We start from the raw sequence: 17,598 nt of genomic DNA on the forward strand, positions 1-17,598 counted from the left end.
GAGCTCCGGGGCATTGACCACACGCAGGTCCTGCAGGCGCCCAGCTTTCCCTCTGTGCCAAACTCTCCCGTGAGGACTAAGCACTGTGGGCAGCACTTGCAATGGAAGTGAAGGGAAGGCAAGAACTATGCAAGAATCCCCCAAAGAAACAGGTTGGAATTTTCTGCCTCACTCCAATGCCTCCTGCGTGACATCGCTCTCCGCCTTCTGGAGAAAAGCGGGCTGCGTTAGCTGTCCTCGGTAGCTCTCTGCCTCCAGCGCCCCTTAACTTCTGCATATTCAGAGAATCATTCATTTAAAAGTCATGCTTGGCCTATCCCAGAAAACTAAAGTTCATCTCCAAATGTATTGGGTCACAGCTTCTGAGCTGCCCAACTCTGGAGAAAACGCAGAAGAACGCGTTGGCTTACATGGACTTGGGCACTAACTAACCATAAATGCTGCTCCAGAGCATGCGACAAACTGTCAAGATTTGCTAATGGTGGTCAAAAATATGCATAAACTGAGATCTCAGGTTCAATTTCTAAATGAAATGCCAATGTCATGACCACAAATACTCCTTCCCTCCTCTCCGGGGAGAGGTGACGGGGTCCCCAGGTCTGGAAGTCAACCAACAACGTTCTAGAAGAAATGAAAAGAGAAAGAAAGAGCTGTCATGAGACTTCGCAGTCACGGGTGGAGATCAGCACAAGTCTACCTACAGAGAGTCCAGCGTTCTACTACAGCGATCATTCCAAATTTCCAATATGTAGAGACATTTGCTGAAGGGGGCTTGCTATGAAAAAAAGCAGGCAATTGTACTCTAGCAAAGGTATCCTCAACAAATATTAATACATAACTCTCATTGCTATGGAACTTTGGAGCATAAATACATTTTACACTTTTATAAACTGGCAAATAACATAATAAGCAGCGTGACTACCCTCTCTTGGAACTCGGCTATCTACAGCATTATAACTCAGAGGGAAGAGCTGACCTGCAGAATCGTAGCTGTTGGCTTCTAATTATTTACTTTACTTTTTTTTTTTTCCCTTCCATGCCATTATTTTGTGTATATTTGAAGCCCCCGCAACGTATGAACAGGCCTCTAATCATCCACAAAGCAATCTACGCCCCCCTCCCCCATCTGCAATATTTGCCCCATACTCGAAGTCAGTCTTTGTGGGCGATGGGCAGTCCCGACAGCGGTGTTGGGCGCAGGAGACGGAGTCTGGTCCTACAGCAGAGATGCAAATCCCAGGAACATGCAAAGAGAATGCAAACCTGGACAGGCTGGAGAGGCTGGAGAGTTGGGCAGGAAGGAACCTAATGAAATTCAACAAGGGTAAATGTAGGGTACTGCATCTGGGGAGGAATAACCCCACGCATCAGTACAGGTTGGGGGCTGACCTCCTGGAGAGCAGCTCTGTGGAAAGGGACCTGGGAGTCCTGGTGGACAACAGGATGACCATGAGCCAGCAATGTGCCCTGGCGGCCAAGAAGGACAATGGCATCCTGGGGTGCATCAAAAAGAGTGTGGCCAGCAGGTCGAGGGAGGTCATCCTCCCCCTCTGCTCATCTACTACTACATCTGGAGTAGTGTGCCCATTTCTGGGCTCCCCAGTTCAAGAAAGACAGGGATCTGCTGGAGAGGGTCCAGCAAAGGACTACGAAGATGATTAGGGGATTAGAATATCTTTCATATGAGGAAAGGCTGAGGAACTTGGGTCTCTTTAGTCTAGAGAAAAGAAGACTGAGGGGGGATCTTATTAATGCTTTCAAATACTTAAAGGGAGGATGCCAGAGGGATGGGAGGAGTCTTTTTTCAAGTGGTGCCCATTGATAGGACGAGGGGTAATGGGCACAAGCTTGAACATAGGAAGTTCCGTCTTAACATGAGGAGGAACTTCTTCACTTTGAGGGTAGTGGAGCACTGGCACAGGCTGCCCAGAGAGGTTGTGGAGTCTCCCACTCTGGAGACGTTCAGAACCCGCCTGGACGCTGTCCTGTGCAACCTGTTGTAGGTGACCCTGCTCTGGCAGGGGGGTTGGACTAGATGATCTCCAGAGGTGCCTTCCAACCCTGATTATTCTGTGATTCTGTGATTCTGTGAAATCCTCGCTTTAGATTTAGCGTGTGTTCACCTCCGATTAAACCGCAAGAGACTGAAAGACAACTCCTACGATCGGATTTCTAAAGCCCACTCTAACTGTTCAACGCGTCAGCGATTCCTGCATTTCCATCAAATTGGCACTCTCGAGTAATTCTTTAAAGCGTATCTTTGAAAGCGAGCTGCCGCACAACAAGTTCTGTGATTCGACAGACCCGAACCAATTCAGTAGCGTTGTTTATAGGGCGGCTGCCAAGCCCTGAGTCACTAAGTCAGCCCGCGACATGCCCGCTTGTATAACTTGTATTCTTTGGCAGCACTTGCGGGTTTTGCGTGTGTGTTGTTGGGTACATAACTCTCCTCACGTATCAAAAAAACCGAAATGGAGCGATGAATTCGTACGAAATTAGTTTTAAAACGGCACTCATTAAATCCAGGGGAGAGCAGTGTATTTTCTCACATCCTCCTCCACCCTCTTACCTGGTGGCCAAAGAGAGGAGTAAAACTTGAAGCTGGTAAGAAGCACACCTCTTGCCAGACATCATGCTTTTGATGAAAAGAACAGCTTTAAAACCCACCAGGGATTTTAAATCTGTATCGTCTCTGACAGCAGAACCTGGTACATGTACCAGAAGAGCAAACTCAATCACTCCACCGCACGTACCATCGACTTCACCCTGCTGCCGACCGACAGCCGCCTCTGTGCGGAGAGGGAGAGCGCCTTCCGTCTGCCTGTCTGTCTCTCGCGCTCTCTCTCCATCTGCTTGAACTGGGGAAAGGACAGGGGAAAGGGTAGGAAACGTCAGGCTCTTTTGCTTGCTTTTTAAGCTAAAGTCGAATGCGATGCTGAAATAATTGTTCTCCACCATTCAGAGACCTGTTCCACTATTTTGCTGCAGATTTCGTACCTCCGGGGGTTGTTTCCTAACCAAACGGCTCGAGAACAACAGCAAACAATAAATGTTTGGAGAGACGATTTGCTTTGCTTCCTCTAAGGTTTAGCAAACGGTTCGGCTTTTTAAAGCATCGGCTTTAAGTTCTGGATCGAAAGAGTTTCTAGTCACCAACTGTTATTTTTTCCCTCCTAAAACAGAGGTTTACTTAGTGGAACAACCAACTTTTATCAATTTGGTGACTCCGGCGTCCTCTTTAGGTGGTATAATCCAATCCAAATTCATATCAGATTTTAAAGCTTGTCAGAGCTTGCTTAGCTGTTCCTGTTTCCTCTTTCTCTGGAAAAGAAAGGAAATGTTTTGTTTTCTTTCTTGTCTCATTTTGCCTTTGACGATTTCAGTGGGACAGGTTGAAATCCAGAATATTAATTACCTGGTATACCATTACATCAACACCACCTGGAGAAAACAGATTTTTCTGGGTTTCCTGTTTGGAATGATGTGGGTTAGAGGCAGCGAGAACATGTGACAGTTGAGGACTGGGGGCTCCCCACACGCCATCAGCTCTTCCTTATCTCGTAAAGCATCGTTTTTAATTTCATGTTCTGTTGGTGCTGGGCTGAAATGAAATCACAGTATTATTTTTCATATTTGACCTTTCAAACATATTGACCTTTCAAATATATTTGACCTTTTGAGCTGGGCAGGGAAGAACATAATGAGGTTCAACAAAAGCAAGTGCAATGTCCTGCAGCTGGGGAGGAAGAATACAAAGCACCAGTATAGGTCAGGGGCGGACCTGATGGGAAGTAGCTCTGAGGAGAAGGATCTGGGGGTTGTGGTAGACAGTAAATTATCCATGGCCCAGCAATGTGCCCTTGTCGCCAAAAAGGCCAATGGAATCCTGGGCTGCATAGGGAAGAGTGTGGCCAGTAGGTCGAGGGAGGTCATTCTCCCCCTCTACTCGGCACTGGTGAGGTCACAACTGGAATACTCTGTCCAGTTCTGGGCTCCCCAGTTCAAGAGGGACAGGGAACTGCTGGAGCGAGTCCAGCGAAGGGCAACTAAGATGATGAAGGGATTGGAGCATCTCCCTTATGAGGAAAGGCTGAGAGCGCTGGGACTCTTTAGCCTGGAGAAGAGAAGGCTGAGGGGAGACCTTATTATGGCGTACAAGTATCTAAAGGGTGGGTTGAAGGAGGATGGAGCCGGGCTCTTTTCAGTGGTTCCCAGGGACAGGACGAGGGGCAATGGGCACAAGTTGGAACACAGGAAGTTCTGTTCAAACACACGGAAACACTTCTTTACGGTTCGGGTGGCAGAGCACCAGCACAGGCTGCCCAGGGAGGTGGTGGAGTCCCCTTCTCTGGAGATTTTCAAGACCCACCTGGATGCAGTCCTGAGGGATGTGCTCTGGGCAATCCTGCTTTTGGCAGGGGAGTTGGAATAGATGATCTCTAGAGATCCCTTCCAACTCTGAAAATTCCCTGATTCCGTAATTTCCACACCTACAACTTTATGTTTTTACACTTTGAGGGAGGGTTCTGATGGTCAAGGGTGAGAATGTGAAGGAAGTTTAGTCATTAAGGAAGGTAAACTGCAGAGTTTGCGGTCACCTTAGCGGACACAGAATTGGAGTGTTTCCCCCCATATTTAGAATCAGACTGCTACTGGGTTAGTTTCACTTCAATTCTGGTGAAACACATTCACCAAATGACTAAATAAAGAAGAACTCAAAGAGGATTTTGTCACTTGCTGGCTGGAGATCAGTCCAGAGCCTGAAAGGTGAAGTGTCAAAACTCCTATGGGGGGAGGACATGAACCAGCTCCAGGGAAGAGAATAAAGCACAAGGAGACAGACAAGAATCCACCCAAGCTGCAGGAAAGCCTTGTTAGAGGCATCTCCTCTGGGACAGAGAACTCTATGGTGTTCCAGATCATCTACATAACCTCCTCTAGGCTCCCTGTCCCATGAAATGTTGGACCAGGTGATCTTTCAAGGTCCCTTCCAGCCCGGCCCATTCTCTGGTTCTGCACATGACTTTAACACCCTCTACATGGGCCATACTATGGTGCTTCTGGCACGACTCATTTGCAGGCCACCAGAGCGTCCCACCACCAGCCTGAACTCTAATCTGTTGACAAATTGCTCATGACAGGTGGTGGCAATCAACGGCATGAAGACCCACCGTACAGTGGATGGCTCAGAGTTTCCCTCCTCAAAGAAAGGAAGTTCTAGGCTTTGGGTCAGAAGGAAGAGAAGGGCAAAATGCCTCTTTGGATGCAAAGTTCCTGGCTTCTCTTGCAGTCACTGAGTGTGGCTGCAAAGGTCCACTTCCCACGCCAGATCCAGAGCTTTAGAAATTACACACAGAAGAACGGGCTGCAGGGTTTTATCTCATACCAAGTGAGTGATAAGAGCAGCGCTAACTATAGTGTAGGAGGAGGAAAAAAACCACCACCACCAACAACAACAAAAAAAAAACCAACAAAAAAACAAACCAACAACACAAAAACCTGAAACCAGTTGTGAGGTTGGCCACTGCCTGAAACAGTAGCTGCCCTGTTTCCATGTGCACATCCTGATGAAAGAAGGGAAACTTCTCTTTATGGTAGAAGAAACCAAGTGCTGCCAGCAGCGTGAGGACACCACGCACAATGCCTTCATTGTTTCGGAGTTACCCTTGATGGACAGAAAGAACACATCTAATTCAGTCTGAGAAAAGGAGGGTTTTTTCCCTGAGTTGGCCAGGAATCGGATGTGAAGAGGAGGTATCTAACATTCCAAAGGGCCTCCTAGGCAGCGATATGATGCTACATTAAGGAAACTCCAGATTTCACAGACTGGAATGGAGTAGAATAATCTGAATGCCGGTAAATATCTCTGACACCAACTCTTGCCAGGAGGAGACCTGTCCCCCCATGGGGACATTACTGTTCCCGCCTTCCTCTCCTTCCCTTTTCCCACGCACCGGCAGGAATCAATCAGCTCATCTGGAGCGTGCAACAAGTGCATCCTTGTGTGGCCCTAATTCTACAGCTTGCAGGACACGGGGCAAACACGGCTGCAAGCTTAGGAAGCAACTGGGCAAACTGGACTGAAAGGCCAAGGAGGGAACCTACACGCACGGGCCTCTGCTGCAGCACCTACGGAGATACCGTACTTTTTGGCTTTGCAAAAGCAGTCAGTTTTCAAGATGGAAGGCCAATTAAATGGGATTACCTTAGCAATGCAGGCTTCCGCGCGTAAAAAGATCAGATTCTTAATTAGTAAAAAATATTCTCATACCTCTAATTTCCCTGTAATCTCTTACTTCTCAGGAGACGTTGCTGGCTGTGCTAGCACCGTGCTCAAAAGGCTTTTCACATTTTCCAGCATTAAGGGGAAAAGTTTCATTTTCTCCAAAAGATAAAAAAATGCTTCGTACGAAAATTTGATTGTCAGTGACAAACACAACCCTGAACTTGTTCAGTCTATTTGAGACTAGTAGTATTAGACGCACTTACGTTATTTTCCTCGGCAGGTAGGGGGCTTGGGGCAAAACACTCCTATTTCAAAGACTTTCTGTGCTGTCCCACCACACGTTACACTGCCACCATCACTGGCCAGAGCTCATATCATTTGTTCTCAAGAATCCATGACCTGTTTGGAGCCGAAACTCACTTTGATCGCACATAAGTGCGTTCTGCGACTACCCTATGGGGTCGGTGTAGCAGTTTTATTTTTTAGCTAGTAACTGATATTCAGATATGATTTCTATTTTCTCATGAACGGTAGTTGTCATACACGTACCACACCACACTGCAAACAGATTAGGCTTCAATGTACAATATAGTTTAGAAGGGAAGAAACTGATTGGGGAAAGACTTGAAAGATCATTTCTTTCTATTAATATTTAAAAACACCTACATAACAGAGCACACCACACCCCTCCAGCAGTCTGCTTCCTTCCCACTTGTCTGTCTGCTATGGAAAATTGTTTTATTTTTACAAAAATAAGGAGACAATACTATAAAAAAAAAAAAAAAAGGTCTACAGGAAGGCTGGGGAGGGACTTTGTACAAGGGCAGGTAGGGATAGGACGAGGGGGAATGGCTTCAAACTGGAAGAGGGGAGATTGAGATGAGATATGAGGAAGAAATTCTCTCCTGTGCGGGCGGTGAGCCCCTGGCCCAAAATGCCCCGAGAAGCTGTGGCTGCCCCATCCCTGGAGGGGTTCAAGGCCAGGTTGGACGGGGCTGGGAGCAACCTGGGCTGGGGGGAGGTGGCCCTGCCCGGGGCAGGGGGGTGGGACTGGATGGTCTTCAAGGTCTCTTCCAACCCAAACCATTCCATGATTCTGTACCTTCCTTACTCTCTTGTAAACATTTAAAGTAGCCAGGCAGGTTTTTGAAGGTCACACTGCATTATTATGGGTGAAGCTCCAAAAAAGGTTGAATTGCAATGTTTCTGCTATCACATGTGGCAATACGTAGTAACAAGCACGTGACCTGTACCACAGACCCTCTAATTCATAAGTTTTTGAAAATAGAAACATACTTTATATAGCTCCACGTGCCTGCTTGTTGGTTTGGGATTTTTTTTTTTGGTCCGGCTTACACACGATCACTTTTTATACACAGGTTCCAATAGAAAAACTAGAACAAATGTGTGGTGCCTCCTGTTTCCCGGGCAAAACAAGAGTAACATGAGTAAGTTTACTGAAAAGATACAGCTTTGGAGGTCGTGACTGATACATAGATAGGGCTGAAAGACGATGACAAGTTAAAAGGGAAGAGAAAGCGGAATCAAGAACCTGAGTATACCCACGCTGCCCCTTCACTGCCAGACGTCCATCCCGCTTGGTCACGTTAGAGCCTTTCTCAACCAGCTGCTGCTAAAGCCGCACAAGTAATCCAGGAGCCTCTCCGCAGTCTTTTGTAGCTCACAATACGCAAGTGACTCAACTTTCAGAAGGTTGAGCCAGTTCATACCACTCGGGATCACCAGCATCAGCACTGGCACGGGATCACGGAGGCACGAGGGTGACTCGCAAGCCCACATCCTGACCATGCGGGAAGAGGTTTACAAGTACATGACCAGGCTTGCACGTTCTGCTTTCCTTTCTTACACTTGGCCTGAGGAGGAAAGCCGCCTGGATTAACTTTTAATAATATTTAATTTCCAAACCACACGAGGCACTTGCCAACGTAGAGCTGCCGAAATTTTGGGGGAATTAAATGGTGCATTTGTAATTTTCTCTCCTTTGGCTTCATGTTTTTTCTCTGTCTTTTAGCTGTCTGCTGCTGGTTTGTTATAAAAAATTCTTTTATTTCTCTGCACTTGTAGGATTTGAATCGCAGGATTACATGTATCTTTGCTTTCCAAACAATTTGTGATTTCTGGTGTGCTATGGAAGCATCTTTTAATAAATACAGATGTCCTCTCCCTCACTAGAAACCTTGCACCAGCCAATGCTACAGAAGAATAGGAAAGGTCTGTGAACCAAATATCAAGAGAAGATGGAGAAAAACATTGCAAGTAAAATGCCTTGTGAAATTCCCACTTCCTGGGATATTTCCATGTGAAATTTATTCTCAGCAGAAATAGTACAGTGTCAATTCAGTAGCCCTAATTTAAGTAAAAAAAAAAAAAGTTTGCTGCAGGAGAATGACATTCATTATAGACCTGACAGCCTGCTACAAGGAGGTTTGCAGACATGGGCTTCTTAGGGGGTGCGTGGGGAAAAACGAGGAAAGCTGATGCAGTGGCAGATAGGCAGAGGCAGACGGCCCTTTCTTTGTCTTCTCCCAACAAAGACAGAACAAGAAGATGAAAAATGGTTTGTGTTTACGGGGACAGGTAATTCTGAACCTCGTTCCTGTTCTTTGCCAGACCAAACTCAAGTGCCTCTTCCCTGCAGGAGCTTGTTGGAGCCTCTTCCTCCATCCTTGGGTCTATCAAACCACTGACCTTGATCCGAAACCTCCTTCTCAAACTGCCCATACTGAAGAAGAGGAACTTGCAAAAGTTAACAGTACCCAGCAGATTCCGGCTGGGATTGGCAAAGGGATTTAAAAATCAAACTGGAAAACAAAGAGTGAATAATGAAGGTCACAATAAACAAAACTGAAATTCCAAATAACATAAAAAGATACAACAGAAACATTTCACAACGTTTTCTGTTTTCATCTCTTACTCAGCTCGTGTTTTGACATAGCCCCTGAACATGACTAACACCACAGCAAACTCAAAAACCTTTCTCAAAACACTTACCAAGAACCTCTCTCAGAAATACGACTTTTGCTGAATATGGGCAACGTAGGTGGAGCCTCTTCTAGAAAAAAGCAGCCGCGAGGAAAAAACAAGCCTTTTCACGAGAATCGTGATGAAACTTGCAGCGATGATTTTACAGTCCCGTGGCAAGTTACCCAAAAGGCAGCAGCAGGGGCTCGTTTTTAGAAGACTCCCCACCACTTCCACAAGACCTTGGATATCTTCTCTTTAAACTTGCATCGTTATAGCTGGCAATAGCCTAACTTGACTCAAGGCTGTGTTGTAAACTACCTTATCTGCTTTCAACATCGAGACCGGAATTAAGTTTTTCCCACAGAACTTGATAGGGGTAAAATGCTGTCACTGAAATGCTTGGCAAACGTGCATGAATTGTGTCAGCTTTTTTCTTTGGAAAAATATTTCTCAATTATGAAAAAAAAAAAAAATGAAATTAAATGTTACAAATGTAAGTTTTAAAACTTTTCCTTTCAACAAATCTGAGTGTTTTTTTTTTATTTAAATGCTTTGACTTAAAATTAAACATTTTGTCTCCCCTGAGACAAAAATTGTCAACTGTCAGTTTTTGTTTATATTCTGATCAACGTAATTTCTAACCACTAATGAAATGAAATATGCATTATTTAGTTTACTTGCGTGCTTCCCTCCAGACTGCACTCTATGAATGCTGATTAATTCATAATTTTCTCTGCACTATCCATAATCCTGCCGGGGATCCAAACAGTGAGAAATTTAAGCAAAATTAAATAAGTTGTAGAAAGCCCACTCTTGCAATCACATTCTGCACGGCTATCTTATGTTTTCCTATGGTTCCCGCTCTCACATTAATGAAGCCTATTCTTTATTTTGAATGCTTGATCCTTCAGTAGAGAATGACTACGATCTACAGGGGAGGACCTGAAACAGGGAGACATTAAAGGTTAAATCCTACCTACCTTCAAGAAGTCCACAGGCTTTTACAATTTTCTTTAACGGGGATAGTGTTTTGTATGGCAAAATTGCTGTGGGTGCTGGACGGCTCAGGGGCACTGAAACGACCTTCTGGGTAGTTCTTTAACCACTCGACCTCTCCTTTTTCTACAAACCAGTGCTGCCCTCTGCATCTAGCCAGCATTTCATTAGTGCAGCAAAGCGAAACATTAAGAAATGAAACAACCTGCAAGATTACCACCAACCCCAACCCCATTCCCAGTTACCCCACAGAAGACTATTTCACTCCAAGTGTTGCAATTTCAGATTCCAAGAACTTGAATTTTAAAGGAAGAGTTCCTGTAATGTGCAAACTCTGTTTATCTCACCAAAACTTCATTTCTGTTTGTTCTGGAAGCTGCTTGTCCGAGCCTAAAATGAAAGCAATTGGTTTGCCCTTGGGGTTTAGTACAAACCAAAGGAGAATGCAGGATAAGTAGTAAAGGAAGAATATTTACAGATAAAATTTCATTTTTTAAAACATTCAGGGAAAAAGAAAATAATCAGGGAACTGTAGGAAATATGCAACTGGAAAGTGAGATGGCCAGATAAGCAATAAACTATTTTTTTTTTTTTTGCTGAACATGATACCGTTTTGAATTTGCAAGAATTAACTGTGAAATACAACATGAAAAACATGTGGTTGAGTCAAAAAACCAATAGCAAGATACTTAGCTAAACTTTAGCAGCAAAAAAAGTCCTTATAAAGAATATACTTATAGAGGCATTAAAGAGCACATGTATAATATACAAACATAAATGTTAATAAAGTCTCCCGAGAAAGCAGTGAAAGTACTGTTGGTTGAACTGTAAATAAAAGCTGAAAATTACCTATTAATCATAGAAAATAGCACACGTAGAGACAAACCTATATACTGCGCATGGAGAGATAAACATATACACTACTTGATCTGTACTAAAGAAGAAGGTAAAGTTCTAGAGATTAAATTGTTGTGATTTATTATCTCAGCAGGATTAATTTGTTTCATATACATGGTGTACGTCTGGGGTTTTTAATCAACCTAGACAGTTCTCCAGTTAATTATTAAAACGCCTAAAGCTTCGCCATGTACTTCTTGTAGTTGACATAATGGAAACAGAAGTGAAGAGTTTTTCTACGCAATTCTGTGAACATACTGTTCAGAGCCTAAGAACAGGGACATCCTACCGCATTATTTCACCGTTAAGGAAGGAAGTGCTGTTAAGAAGTTATGTAATTCTGTCACAGATGCTGGCGTATTCGTGGTAACCTCCTAAAAAAATTAACAGTTAGGAGTTACGAATTCATATACGTGCAAACAAAAATCCGTCATCCTTTCCAAAGCCCTTGCTGTGCCCAAATATGGGGATAGCTCCATCCCATTGCCCAGACATTTAGGTGACCTTTTGGTATCTCCCACGCACCATACTACGATCACCAGACTTTTATTTTGCTCCTATATTTAAAAAGGATCCAGGAGGAAAATTACTTCCTGCGTTTATGGCCACAAGTCACAATAGCCCTGAGCTATGTTCCTAAGGACATTCCTTATCTGTCGTAATCTTGGCTCCTTTTGTTCACTGGGCTTTTTGGGAACACTTTGTATAATGATTGCTCTACCCTTGTTCTTTTTTCCTAAAACACTTCCACATTAAAAAAAAAAAAAAAAAAAGATTGTGATGCAGGAGAATTAATTTACACTGTTAGAAACAAATCTAATAAACTAGGAAAACCTATGCATTTCAGGCACCCTAAACAGGGCAGGTCCTGAACCCCAGAACTGACTACGGTCGGGCAGACGACATAAGTGGGACCATCAGTAGCTGGTTTACGGTGTTTGGGGTTTTTTAAGCAGAAAAACGGGGATGAAAATGGATATGAAAGCCCCAAAAGCGGGACAGCAGAGTCTTCTGTTCCTTCTGCCCACAGGGCGAGGAAAGAAAAATTAATTAAAATGTTCCACGTCTGAAATGCATGCGGCTTCTCCTGCATGTTTGATGAAGTACTTCTCTGGCACACAGACTTTTCATTTAGTCTTTTTGGATCCGTTTCCTCCATCAAAACCGAAAGCAATGTAGAGTGAAAGTATTTCCCTCTGCTTTAGGTAAACAGTGAACGTATCAGAGGGTACACAGGAATTGTCACACTTCCATACCCCGTCTCTGACGGCAGTCACCACCACTGTGAGAAAGACGCAGGCCGCAGTGACGAGATGTCCCTATCGACACAGAAAGCTGTTCCCACCCTCTGAAATTCATTCATGCCTAGAAGATGTCCATTCTCAAAATAGCTGCAAAAAATGCAAATAATCTCGCTACCTCTACAAAGCAGCAGGCTCTTCTCGAGTCCTTCGGCTTTGATGTTGCATAAAAATTCTTGACCTTCTGATATATTTCCAAAAAAACATCTAATTTCTCCATCCCAGCACAAGATCCCGTCTCTTGCTCAACTCTGTTGCCTAATGACAGAAGACTGTTCTTTTTCCCGGCCGACACACGCGCCCGTCTAACGCGGGATTGCCAATGGCAGCAAACAGAAATAGTTTGTACAAAGTTGCTACTCTACAACCACCCTCAAGATACAGCAATGAGGTTCAAATTATGCGGTGTGTTTGGTCATCGTTAAAATTCAGAATAAATCATTACACAACTTTCTACAGAAACGTGCGAGCGATATCAAAGCAGTTTCCCTCGCGCTCTCTACTTTATCAGTGACTATCTGCAGGCCTTTAGCTGACCTTGTGCTGCTTCTCAGCAGACAACGTAATTTGGAAAAGTCATTCTGACCTTCCTAAAATGCCTCTAATTTTTAAGGCATGCTGTGAAACCAATCAAAAAAACTATTTCTTTTATCTTTTTTTTTTTTCCACGGCCCTGGTACTCCGCTTACTTGTAGGTAGTCATGTCTTCTTCAAAGTAATCTCAAAGGTTAATTGAAAATGAAAACTGAGAAAGGAGAATTTTCAATGTGAGGGTTGAGTGTTCCCACTGGGCAAAGTGCAAAGAAAATACAGCATAAAATAAGTTTAAATGAGCTTTATAATAATATTGTCTTTTGTATACTCATTTAGCTTTCTCCATCAAAAGCTTCAAAAATGTTTTTCTGTGATATGTGAGGTCACATAAATTCGATTTCTTGTGAAAAAGTCACAGTTTTCAAAGAAGATAATGAAAAGTGACAATGAAAATGTGTTCTTGTATTGAGTGGGAAGCAAGTGACCTAGTACAAGGATTTAGATGAAACTTTGGAGTGAGATTTCATTTTGCAGTTCACCTTAATACCAGCTCATGTTCCTCTTGTTGCTGGCTATTATTACATCAGATAACTAGAACATTAGTAGAGGATTTCAAAGTTAACTTTTTTCATTATCTTTGGCATCCAGTCCTTCTATACCATTCAGAAAAACCTAGCCAGACCTGCTGGATTTGATCATCCAGCGTATCTCGGTACGGGCTGCTCTTTACAGACAGGACTTGGTGTAGTTTGTTCTATAAAAATCCACCATGTTGGGATTTCCACAACTTCTGTCAAACGTCCCTTTCTTCATAGATTTCACTGTTAAGAAGCTTTCATACATTCAAATCTTAACTTTGTTTTACAGATTTCATCCTGCTGTATTGGCTTCTAGCTCAGTGGATCGTACTAAATAATTCCTCTTATTCTTCGTATCTGTACATGCAAAAACATAAGCAACTACAAGTTGATTTTTCCTTTTTTTTTTTTTTTCTCTTGTTTTTTTCCACCACTTTTCTGAACTAATAATCGATATCAGGACAGAGATGAAGGCCATGTCACAGCTGAGCGTGAAAGAAGAGGGACAGCGAAGAGAGGCCACCAAGTGCTCTTAAAGGGAAACAGCTCACAGTTAGTATGAGAGACACTGGGAGCCAGCAGAGATGCAAACTTCCAAAATAACTTACACTGCCAACTATTCTGTTTAATAAATAATTAGTAACTGACTAATCTACTTTAATTTTCCAAACTAAAAACAATGCGAAGACTTATTACACAAGAGAAAGAGGGGAAGCGTAATGTTTATGTTCTTTTCACGTAGCAATATCACCTTATGTACAGTGTGCATGCAGAATTAGATGAATAGAAATAGAAGAGCATATAAAAAGAATTTGAACGAAACTGTTCAGTCTTTCGGGACGCTGGATATCCCCATTATTTTCTCCATAAGTATTTTGATTAATTCAGGATCCCCACAAAGGAGAGTCTTCCTATGAATCACCTCGAGTTCGGCTGGCTTTCGCAAGGCCACAGGAATGTTCCCACTCTGAAACGTACATCTAATTGGGAGGAATTAATCAACTATTTAGAGTAGAAGAAAAACACAATAGACTCCATCTGCTCGAGAGCGCAGCACTTTTAGGATACTTGGTTCAATAGTAAATTGTCTTGTAATCTTTCCATGAGTTCCTACTGAGAACTGGAAATACCTTCAGTATAAAGACAACCGGATTCTTATCTCTCTTTTCTGTTCTTCTTTCCCTTCTCACTCCATGTTCAACAATGTGTATGTGGACGTTGCTAACTATTGCCTAAGAAATATTTACCCAACAATCCTAAAACAGTTGCAATTTTTTCCCGTTAAATGATTCAAGCTGCAAGCTTTCCACCACAGAAGGTTTCTACCACTCCACAGAAGTGTGGTGCTACCTGGGAAACCCCATTCTTTCCAGAACATGAATGGGTTAAATTTTACGGGGTTACGATGGAGGCCAGTACTGCAGAGCACTCCAGTCATCCCACAATGAAAAGGAACGCGGCATTGCAACACAAAGGTCTCTGAACAGCCTGTACAATCGTCAGTTCATATCACGTCAATGCTAATTAAATAGAGTTGACACAACTTTTGTAAGAAGGTATGGAGAAGGATGTCTCAACTTGGGAAAGCTCGTACAGTTTTCTTGAGTAAGATTCGGTTTTAGGACATATCTGACTTATATAACGCTTGCCAGTCCTACCTGGGAAAGAGACAAATATTACGTGTGTGTACTCAAATCTGAAAGGAAAGTTAATCTGTTTGAATGGCGTAGAAGTAGTACGTAGTAAATGGATACTGTGAGAAAGAAAAACAAAATATTTGTACAAAGCAATCCAGCTTCCAAGGCAGAAAGATTGCCGGTGCCTGTGGCGGGCAGAAATTCACTAAGATTACACACTATTACAATAACACAACTCTTTTCAGCACTGTTGCTAGATGGGCCGTAACTAGTCAGGCGCCTTATTGATTGAACAAAATCTGCAACGCAAGCGCATAAAAAAAAAAAAAAAAAAAGATAGTTATCACTTCACTGATCACAAAAGTAATGTTATACATTTATTTTAAACAAAATAATATTTATTATTCATTAGCAGAGAGCAGTTAAAAAAGTGTGGAGCAGGACACCTTATTGTCACAGTTTGACCCCAGTAGGCAGCCAGAGCCCACCCAGCCATTCCCCATTGGCAGCCAGAGCCCACCCAGACATTCTATCCCATTCTGGGATAGAATCATAGAATGGTTTGGGTTGGAAAGGACCTTGAAGATCATCGAGTTCCAATCCCCTGCCACAGGCAGGGACACCTCCCACCAGCCCAGGTCGCCCAAGGCCACCTCCAGCCTGGCCTGAGAGAATTGGAAGGGTAAAGGTGTGAAAACTCCCAGGTTGAGATAAAGACAGTTTAGTAGGTAAAACAAAAGCTGCAAGCACAAGTGAAGCAAAAAACCCCAAGGGATTCCTTCCCCGCACCCCAGGGCCGGCGGGGGTTCAGCCACCCCCGGCCCAGCCGGGCTCCAGCACGCCCAACGGGGACTTGGGCAGACAAACGCCAGCGCTCCCGACGCCCCCCCTTCCCCCTTCTTCCCCAGCATCATATCCCAAGCATGACGGCCCACGGTCTGGGACATCCCTGGGCTCAGTTGGGGTCCGCTGTCCCAGCCCTATCCCCCCCCCAGCTCCTCGTGTCCCCCGGCCCCCGGCTGGTGGGGTGGGCTGAGGGGCAGAGGAGGCCTTAACGTTGGGTAAGCACTGCTCAGCAATAATTAACACACCCCTGTATTATCAACACCGTTTTGGTCACAAACACAAAACACAGCACCGTACAGGCTACTATGAAGAAAATTAACTCTATCCCAGCCAAAACCAGTACAGCCACTCAAAAAAAAAACAAACCCAAAAAAAAAAGTAATCAGAAGAAACAAAATACTTTAAGAAGATATAGGTCAAATATACAAACACAAAGCAAACAGCTCTCGAGTTTTTAAGCCAATCATTTTTTGGAGAGGAGGAATTTAGTGGACATTGAACAGTACACACATTGAATTTGAGATATCTGCGCATTGTCGGAGATGACAAATCGCAAAAGTACTTCTGAGTTTGCGGATACAAAGGCGTTTTCCCCGTAGCGCAAGAGAATTCTGTTCAAAAAGACAAACAGGAATGCCGAGAGAAAGGCTGGATGGTGGTTGTGGGGATGGTGACCTGAAAGCAGGCACAAGGCCAGTGAGAAACCAGTAATGCGGAAGATGAATTGCAATGAAAATTACAGATCTTTTTCTTCTCGATAAAAAAAAGAACGAAAAACACAGGTTAAGAGCACGTACTGAAAACAGGAGTTTCACCGTGACCCAGATGGGAGGAGTGCGCGGGTGTTCAGAAAACGGCGCGACAGCTTTTTTTGTTTGGAAATGTTTGTGAAGTAGGTCTTGGCCCACTTAAAACACCTGGTAGGGGAAAAAAATTAATAAATAATAAAAACAAAAAAAAAATCGAGGACATGAACAAACAGGGCCAGTGAAAGTATCCCTTCTAAAAGAACCGTAAGCTGTTAGCTTACACGACGAAACTATTTTGGCTGGGGAGAGGAGGAGCATTGGCCACCGCGGTGCGAGGCACTGCGCCGGCAACAAAAGCAGGAGTTGTGCGCGCATTAAATACAGCAGGAAAAGGTGACGGGCCGCGACACACCAGGGCAGCCTCCACCGTGAGCAGCGTGAAGGGAGGAACACAACCCCCAGGGCAGAAAGCTCAGCATCGCGTTGGACACCAACTGGAGTTTATCACGATGCTCTCGAGTCGGGCTCTGACCTCCCTCTTTCCTTTGAGCGGATAAAACCACCCCAAACTCCTGCAGCGACTAGAAAGCACAGAAGCTCTCTCAGGAGCAGACGTGGTGGCAGGGGAGTCTAAGACATCATCTGACAGCTGAGCAGAGCGTCAGCTGAAGCACGAGAGTTCTCCACGAGCCGGAAGCACGTGGGACAACAGCCACCCTGACACTTCAGCACTGAATTGTGAAGATGGCTTCAAGGTTCAGAGGCACCCTCAGCGCCGGCAGAGAAGCGTGAGGTCCCGGTTAAAATGGTTTGGCAGATATGCGAAAAACTACTGTAAGCTGGAGGAGC

Source organism: Vanellus vanellus (genome assembly GCF_965231255.1).
Source record: "Vanellus vanellus genome assembly, chromosome: 4".
NCBI lineage: Eukaryota > Metazoa > Chordata > Aves > Charadriiformes > Charadriidae > Vanellus > Vanellus vanellus.